Source organism: Oncorhynchus keta, chromosome 21, assembly GCF_023373465.1.
Source record: "Oncorhynchus keta strain PuntledgeMale-10-30-2019 chromosome 21, Oket_V2, whole genome shotgun sequence".
NCBI classification, from domain to species: Eukaryota; Metazoa; Chordata; class Actinopteri; order Salmoniformes; family Salmonidae; genus Oncorhynchus; species Oncorhynchus keta.
The window spans coordinates 14,663,781-14,673,569 of record NC_068441.1 but is presented as its reverse complement, the minus strand read 5'-3'; the positions used below and the strand labels follow the sequence as shown (position 1 = coordinate 14,673,569).

Here is a 9,789-nt window from a genome sequence, read left to right as displayed (position 1 = left end):
CAAATACATGATGTTCCTATTAAGGCTGTTAATTACTTATGCTGTGCTTTTGCCAGCTTCATTGGAAGACATGGCTGGCCAGCTAGCTAGCTAGCAAGCTTACTTGGGCTAGCGCTAATGTTAGACGCTCTTCGATTGATTGCAAAATTAGCTACATTTTGGTGAGATGGGCATCTTTTACAGCTAATTTCACAGTCAGATGATATATTTTGTGTTTGAATCTGTAGTTATGTCATGAGTTATGTCATGTTATTCACTTGGTTTTAAGTGATGCAATCTGGAATCCAACATTCCCAGAGCTAACGTTAGCTAGGCAACTGTCAATTTGCCCATGGTGTCAGTCTGAGATGCAAGTACAGTCCCTAACTAATATAATACTAGTATCTAATATACTAATACCAGAACCAGTATCTGGGCAGAGGAGACGATGAATATGACGAGTTCATCATCTCCTCTGCCCAGATATTGGTTCAACTAATACCTAGCTACCATATAGCTATGTTGTTTAGCTAACTAGTTAAACACGTTCACGTTATGTCTCTGTGAAGTTAACTTCTGTTTCTGGCAAGCTGTTGGCAACTTGGCCAACTAGTTTTTTTTGTGCCTTTATTTTAGCATCTAACTTTAATTAATTTGTGCAAATGTAGGGTAATTCGACAAATTGTTGAACTTGTGAACATAATCGTTGAGGGATGTGCACTTCACAGTACAATGTCAATGCCACCATCAGCTGTCAGATGACAAGTGTCATTTTTTCTTTTTTCCCCTCGATGAGCCACTATTAAACATGAGTAAGTATGATGTTACTTTTAAGCTTGTCTCAATGGAGTGTAAATTATGCGTAAATTATGCTATGTGCCACAATGTTGTGTGGTTCATATGGACAGTCATTTGCATGATTCTAGTGTGCGTTGGTTTTTGATTAGTGTAACTGACAAACCAAACCAAAAGTAGCCTAAAGACATTGTGTAAAACAGGCTTAATATTTTTTTGTTCCTGTTGCTTCAAATCTTTTTCATTATTTTGACACAAACATGTAATTTACTCAAATAATACATTTGACCTACTAGATAGCTAATGTTCTTGATTAGTAATTGTTTTAGTCAAGTTAACAAGTGGTTTTGCTCCATGTCACCCACCATCTCAGATTGTTCTGAAATCGTTTCTGTAGTTAGAAACAGATAAGATTAGCATTCCTGCAATGTTATTTTGTTGATATATATATAAAAAAATGTAATCCCTTTTTGCCCCTAATTTCGCTTAACCCTGAAGCCAACCGCACCAATGTGTCGGAAGAAACACCATACAACTAGTGACCTTGTCAGCGTGCATGCGCTCAGCCTGCCACAGGAGTCACTAGAGTGCAATGGGACAAAGACATCCCGGCTGGCCAAACCCTCCCGTAACCCGGACGATGCTTGGCAAATTGTGCGGTTCCCCATGGGTCTTCCGGTTGCAGCTGGCTGCAACAGAGCCTGGACTCGAACAAGGATCTCTAGTGGCACAGCTAGCACTGTGATGCAGTGCCTTAGACCACTGTGGCACTCGGGAGGCCCTTGAAGTATTATTTGATATCTGAGAAATTAAGCTAATTGATTGCATCCAAATTGGCAATTTTATAGCATGAATATAATATTGAATAAATATAGTACCTATCATCCTATTTGGGCCAAACTTTTTTCTATCAATGAGTAAGACATGAGGAATCCAAAGAAATGGTCAAAAGCCACTCATGGACTCTGCCACACCCCACCCCAACCACACCCCACACCAACCCCACTACTTGTCAGTTGGCTGACAAGTAGTGTAGAGTTGCGGCTCGGAGTATTGTTTCTTCATTCTATGTAATGTACTCTATGTGAATTTGAAGATGTTTTTCCCCCTGTTCAGAGAAATTAGTCACTGAAGTTGTTAGGCTTATGTCCCATCCTACCATCTGATATTACCAGGTTCTGACCATGAGATTATGCTGTTCCTGCTTTTAGGTGATTTTTTTTATATTTTAAGAATCCGCCCCCTCAATGTTAAAGGGATAGTTGACCCCAATTACAAAATGACATATTTGTTTACGTATTCTGTATGCAGTCTATGGACACGGTATGACATCAACCCATGCTTTGGATTTGTTTACCTGGCCACTGTTTCAAATGCTAACATTTTAGCATTTGTGGCCTAAATCTAATGCAAGTCAATGGTACCTATATTAGCATTTTCAGGCATCATATCCATCTATAAGTAATATAATGGAGTTCCACATACATTTTTTTGATACTGTTGGATGATTTGGATATGAATGCCGATATGATCTGAATTACCGTGCAGCTGTATTTATCAACCTGGCCAAGGCTTTCGACTCTGTCAATCACCACATTCTTATTGGCAGACTAAACAGACTTGGTTTCTCAAATGACTGCCTCGCCTGGTTCACCATCTACTTCTCAAACAGAGTTCAGTGTGTCAAATCGGAGGGCCTGTTGTCCGGACCTCTGGCAGTGTCTATGGGGGTGCCACAGGGTTCAATTCTCGGGCCGACTCTTTTCTCTGTATACATCAACGGTGTCGCTCTTGCCGCTGGTGATTCTCTGATCCACCTCTACGCAGACGACACCATTCTGTATAGTTCTGGCCCTTCTTTGGACACTGTGTTAACTAACCTCCAGACGAGCTTCAATGCTATACAAAACTCCTTCTGTTGCCTCCAACTGCTCTTAAATGCAAGTAAAACTAAATACATGCTCTTCAACCCATTGCTGCCCGCCCATCCAGCATCACTACTCTGGACGGTACTGACTTAGAATATGTGGACAACTACAAATATTTCGGTGTCTGGTTAGACTGTAAACTCTCCTTCCAGACTCATATTAAGCATCTCCAATCATCCAAATTAAATCTAGAATTGGCTTCCTATTTCGCAATCAAGCATCCTTCACTCATTCTGCCAAACATACCCTCGTATAACTGACCATCCTACCGATCCTCGACTTCGACGATGTCATTTACAAAATAGCCTCCAACACTCTACTCAACAAATTGGATGCAGTCTATCACAGTGTCATCCGTTTTGTCACCAAAACCCCATATATTACCCACCATTGCGACCTGTATGCTCTCGTTGGCTGGCCCTTGCTTCATTCTCGTTGCCAAACCCACTGGCTCCATGTCATCTACAAGTCTCTGCTAGGTAAAGCCCTGCCTTATCTCAGCTCACTGGTCACCATAGCAGCACCCACCCGTAGCACGCACTCCAGTAGGTATATCTCACTAGTCATCCCCAAAGCCAATTCCTCCTTTGGCCACCTTACCTTCCAGTTATCTGCTACCAATGACTGGAACGAACTGCAAAAATCACTGAAGCTGGAGACTCATCTCTCACTAGCGTGAAGCACCTGCTGTCAGAGCAGCTCACAGATCACTGCACCTTTACATAGCCCATATGTAAATAGCCCATACAACTACCTCATCCCCATACTGTATTTATTTATCTTGCTCCTTTGCACCCCAGTATCTCTACTTGCACATTCATCTTCTGCACATCAATCACTCCAGTGTTTAATTGGTGTATTGTAATTACTTTGCCACCATGGCCTATTTATTGCCTTACCTCCCTTACCTCATTTGCACACACTGTATATAGACTTATTTTTCTACTGTATTATTGACTGTATGTTTGTTTATTCCATGTGTCACTCTGATGTTGTATGTGTCGAACTGCTTTGCTTTATTCTTGGCCAGGTCGCAGTTGTAAATGAGAACTTGTTCTAAACTAGCTTACTTGGTTAAATAAAGGTTAAATAAAAAAAAATAAATGAAGTGTGAAAATACTAATATTTGTACCATTGACTTGCATTGGATTTCTGCCACAAATGCTAAAAAGTTAGAATTTGACACAGTGGCCAACAAACCCAAAGCATGGGTTGCTGTCATAACTTGTCCATAGGCTGCTTACAGGGTCAAAATAGCCCTTTAACATTTGAAGTGGGTATTTCTTAAAACCTTTTTCACCTAATAGAGGGAAGCAGCACCATCTAGTGGTTAGGACATAGTAACATCAGGAGGTAGGATGGGACATAAACCTAACAACTTAAATGACTAAGGGGAAAAAGACATCACCAAATTCACTGAGAATAAATAGAATGAAGAAACAGTACTCTGAGCCGCAACTACATACTCGTTGTGGGTGTGGGAGTCCCTGGGTGGCTTTTGACATTTCTTTGGATTCCTCATGTCCAACTCATTGTTTTGAGAGGTTTGGTCCAAATTGGATATTTATTGAATATGACATGAATCATATGAATTAAAATAGCCAATTTGGGTGCAATCTATTAGGTTAATTTCTTAGAGATCAAATTATATTTGAATCGAAATAATATCAAATGAATGCTAATATTATGTTTCTCATAACCAAAATTATTTCAGAACAATCTGAGATGGTGTGTGTAAAATCCTCTTTCTTTTGCTTTTAGAGGTGGAACGACCCAAGTGACTCTCACTATTCATTTGCGTGCAGACTTAATGCAGCTAATGCTAGCTAACCAGTAAATAAACAAACTAACCTTGGCATTTTCTGGCTCTCTGGATTTCAAAGTCATTAGGCCTACTTGCTAGTTGTACAATTTGGAAAATGTGGCTTTTGAATGAACTAGGCTTAACTCCTCTAATAATAATATATGCCATTTAGCGGATGCTTTTATCAAGAGTCTTAGTTATGCGTGCATACATTTTACATGTGGGTGGCCCGGGAATTGATCACGCAACACTGGTGGTGTAAGCGCCATGCTCTACCAACTGAGCCATTATAAACCACGAGATAAGGTCTCTCCTATCATTGCTAATGTAGCCTACACTATGTTCCTTACTATGTAGGACTTAGCGATACGCCCTAAAAATCATAACTCTATTTTTTTTGTTTATACTTTTTTATTACTTTTTTTATAGACGTATGGACAATTCATGATGTATATATTTAAATAAAAAATTAACAAATACGTTTGGTTTCTCGAAATAAGCTTTGTTGCATGATTTTAAAGGTCAATACACTGCATCTAAAATTATACCTATACTAAATATAAGCCTCCCACATCCATATGATTCACTAACCTGCTTTCGTCCAATAATCACTGATCTGTCAAAGAAAATGTTTTTTTAAAACAAATGTAACCAGAACCATGCATAATGCACATCCACTAGTAATGACCAACTTCTTGTAGCAAGCATTATAGAAAAAATGTACACAGCTCTCATAACCAATTTCTCAAGCACAAGCCCACGTGCTAGTGAGTAACCAGTTAATCTTTATATTTAATGTCTAGCCAACTTGGATCTATTTGCTTGCTAACAAGGTGGAACGGTTGAACTGTTATGAATACACCCTCCTGTCTGTCTTCAAATGTTTCAACAACAGCCTATTCACTTTGTTTATATAGTGAAGTCAAGTGGCCTACCTAAGAAGATGCATATTTGTCAGAATGAGAACAAGTTTCCAATGTTACGCTCATTGCACATTTATAAAACACAGACTAGACAGCTAATGCATGACAGTCTGGCTAAAATGCTGCGCGGTACAGGTAGCAGCGACAGAAACTGAGCATTCATTTTACACAATCATGTTAATTGATAAGCTTGTTTTTTTGTAGGGTCTTCTCTGTTCTACTTTTTGGGAGTTGAGACAGAAAAAGGATAACTTCTCCTCTATTACAGTAATGTCTCAATGTGTTTTCTGTGTCCATATGACCTATTCTGTTGGACCAAACCTTCAAATGCAAATAGCGAGTTTAGCCCGCTTGCTGTCAGAGAGGAAGAAGTTCTCTTTCGTTGTTGTGATTGGCAGGGGGAGGAGCTTTGTGTGTGTGTGTGTGTGTGTGTGTGTGTGTGTGTGTGTGTGTGTGTGTGTGTGTGTGTGTGTGTGTGTGTGTGTGACTGAGAAAGTGTACAGAAGGAGCAAAAGAGACGAAACCAAAAAGAGAGAATGCTCATTAAAAAAATTAAGAGAAACTATATTCTTGTGATACAGGCATTTGGAACATTGTGCTAAAATATACATTTGGTTTAATTAAATTGATATATCACCCAGCCCTTCTACTACACTTAGCCTAGTAGACCTAGGCTAGTTGAAGTCATTATGTAGCCTAGGTCTATATTGTGTTTTGTGATTTAAGGATGTGTACAGGCCTCACTAGTATGTGCAGCTGAACGAAAATGGAAGAAATCAACATTCCTCCACTCCCTCTTCTCTACCTTCTCTTCCTCTGTATCTGCTGCTAAAGCCACTTTCTATCACTTCTGCCTCTAACCCTAGGAAACTCTTTTCCAACTTCTCCCCCGTCCCTCCTCCCTCTCTGTGGATGACTTTGTCAGCCACTTTGAAAAGAAGGTTGACGAAATCCGCTTCTCATTGACTCCTATTGAGTCCACTGGTCCCACTCACAAAGAACTACCCAACGCATTGATATGTTCCAGATCATCTCTGGAGACCTCCCATGGTCCTTTGTAACTGAATTGGTAGAGCATGGCGCTTGTAACCCCAGGTAGTGGTTTTGATTCCCGGTACAACCCATACGTAAAATGTATGCACGCACGACTGTAAGCCGCTTTGGATAAAAGTGTCTGCTAAATAGCATTTATTATTATTATTATTATTATAATTTATGTTATTCCTCACTTCAACAACTCATCCCTGACCACTGACTGCATGCCCTGTGATTTGAAGATGGTCAGAGTCGCTCCCCTCCTCAAGAAACCAACACTCGACCCCTCTGACATCAAACTACAGACCGGTATCCCTTCTTTTCTTTCCAAAACACTTGAGTGTGCTGTCTATAACTACCACTCCCGATCTTCTTGACGCTAACCATTCAGGCTTCAAGGCGGCTCACTCAATGGAGACCGCTCTCCTCTGTGTCATGGAGGCACTATACTCTGACATGGCTGACTCTCTGTTCTCATCCTCCTAGATCTATCTGCTGCCTTCGACACCATGAACCATCAGTTCTTCCTCTCCACCTTCTCAGAGCTGGGCATCTCATATTGGCAGGTCGCACCTACCAGGTGACGTGGAGAGGATTTATGTCTACACCAGGTCCTCTCACACCAGGGCTCGGTTTTAGGTCCGCACCAGGTCCTCTCACACCAGGGCTCGGTTTTTAGGTCCTTTCCTCTTTTCTCTATCCACCAAGTCACTCGGCTCCTTCATATCCTCACAAATGATATCTCTCCGATCACTGCTTTGCAGATGACACTCGACTTATTTTCTCCTTACGCCCTTCTGACACCCAGGTGGCAACACAAATCTCTACGTGCCTGTCAGACATCTCAGTTTGGATGTCGGCCCACCACCTCAAGCTCAACAAGACAGCTGCTCTTCCTCCAGGGGAAGGTCTTCCCGCTCCAAGACCTCTCCATCACAGTTGACAACTCCACGGTGTCCCCCTCCCAGAGCACCAAGAACCTTGGCGTGACCCTAGAAAACACCTGATCGTTCTCTGCAAACGTCAAAGTAGTGACTCGCTCATGTAGGTTCATGTTACAACATCCATAGAGTATGAACTTTTCTCACACAGGAAGCATTGTAGGTCCTTATCCAGACACTTGTCATCTACCGTCTGGACTACTGCAACTCTTTGTTGGCTGGGCTCCCCGCTTGTGCCATCAAATCGCTGCAACTTATCCAGAATGCCGCAGCATGCCTGGTATTCAACATTCCCAAGTTGTCCCATCTCACCCCACTCTTCCGCCCATTCCGCTGGCTTCCAGTCAAAGCACGGATCTACTTCAAGACCTGGTGCTTGCCTACGGAGCAGCAAGGTGAACTGCCCCTCCCTACATTCAGCTCAAACCCTACACCCCAACCTGAGCACTCCGTTCTGCCACCTCAGGTCTCTTGGCCCCCCCACCCCCAGCTATAGTGGAAATTAATCCAGATTATTGTCACTGTAACAAACAGTGCTCTAAATCTCATCGTGTTTTAGGGCAATCCCCAATAACAACACAAAACTTGGTTGACTGAAAGTCGTCTGTTCTTTTGACCAATCAATTGGTAGAACATTTTAAACATGTATTTTTCCATATATAGACACACCCTATGTGTTTTCATAAAATCAAGTATATGCATTGAGCTTACGGTTTGATGAATTAAGACTAATGCCTCGAGGGCATTAGAAGAGAAAAAAATCTAGCCTGACCCAACTTCTCCTCGCTTTTGTTCGACATCACAGTTATGGTTTTCAAATGCACATTTTCGTGAAACAATTAAATTTATAATTAAGTCTTCATATCTCAAAATAATTGTCATGTGGTTATTCAAAATTCTATCCAAATGAAAATGAGAAACCTTAAAAGTAACTTCTATTGCAGACTATGTCAAAGTAGTCTACATAAAGCCAACAAATAAAAACAACAACAACATTGCAACCTGCATAACCTGATAAAATAAATATCCTATAAATCACATTGGCTACACATGGGCTGTTTGCAACAAACTTTAAACATTGTATCAACTATTAACTTTGGGTCCAGCCCAAAGCTTGTCTATTTGCACAAGGGATAAGAAGCAGTGCTTGACTTGGGCAAGAGCTCACCGGAGCAAGTACTGGCACCTCAAATGTTCTACTGCTTGAGCTCCTGTTCCTCTTATAGACTATTAGCTCCTAAATATTGTGGAGTTCCTGCACCTGATATAAACAGTATCAGCACCCAAATTAAGTACCGAGTCAAGCACTGATAAGAAGTCCAAGTCAAGCACTGATAAGAAGTAATCGGGTAGGCCTCTCTTATGACATTTCCACAGGATCAGAGCATGATATGTTTCCCTTTCACGCTGAGTGGTTATCAAAAGGGAGAGAACTGGGAAGATTTTTCAAATCATTCTCAATGGATGTAAAAAACAGACTTTGTTTGCTTGCAGTTTGAGGTGAAGAAAACATTCCTTTGAGGAGCTCCCCAGATCATTGGTGATGTTGTGTTAAGCTAATCAAAAATACTATCAGATCCCCAAATGGGTACATTTATATGTCTACATTTACGTGCAGGCCAGGTAGCCTATAATCAAATAAATGTTGATTTGTCACATGAGCCGAATAGCCATTATCGTGACATGCTTACTTTACAAGCCCTTAACCAAAAATGCAGTTAAGAAAATATTTACTAAATAAACTAAACAAATTAAAAGTAATAAAATGACAATGAGACTATACTTCTATAGGTCTACTTCTATGCATGTGAGTCTTAACTCAACATTTGACAGGAGTGCTCCAAACAAAAGATGACTAAATTGACAAACTCCCAAATGGAATAAAATAAAATAAACTTTTAAAAAATTCTCGCAAGTGTAGCATAGGTTGTGCACTCTGCAAACAATGTGTCCACTCTGACAATGATAAGGGGATGACGAATAATAATATTGAAGGCATGAACATAAATGACTGTAACCAAAGTAAAACATTTTAGATTAGACATTTATAGGAATTAATGGTAAATGTACTATTGGTGAAATATGTAATGGGGAATTGATAAACACTAACAAACAATTTACACAATGAAGTTATGAGACAATGAATGTGCACAACTTGGTGGGAGAGAGAGCATACTGAAGAGAGAAGTGTATTGGCCATGCAGCATTTACGGTGATACGGCCTCAGCAGACGTCAGGGAATTCATACTTCTTGTGCTTCGTGGAGCAGAGCTGTTGTCAAGGAAGTGAATTTGTGTTTTCTACAGGATGTACAGCCCCCACCTATAGTCAACCAATCATATCAATGCGGAGTTATACAGAGCCCTGCGCAATGTTACAACATT

At 40.7% G+C, this 9,789-nt stretch overlaps 1 protein-coding gene across 5 annotated transcripts in view; it reads left to right on the top strand.

Moving 5' to 3' along the window:
• LOC118400167 (ataxin-7-like) overlaps positions 1-9,789 on the top strand; it is a 46,883-nt gene that overhangs the window by 267 nt on the left and 36,827 nt on the right. Inside the window, exon 1 of one of the 5 annotated variants that reach the window (XM_035796724.2) lies at positions 5-791. The exons of the other annotated variants lie outside the window; for them this stretch is intronic. The gene's annotated coding sequence lies outside the window, so the exon portion shown is untranslated. Of the gene's footprint in view, positions 1-4; positions 792-9,789 lie in introns of those variants that run through there. 5 annotated transcript variants of the gene reach the window in all.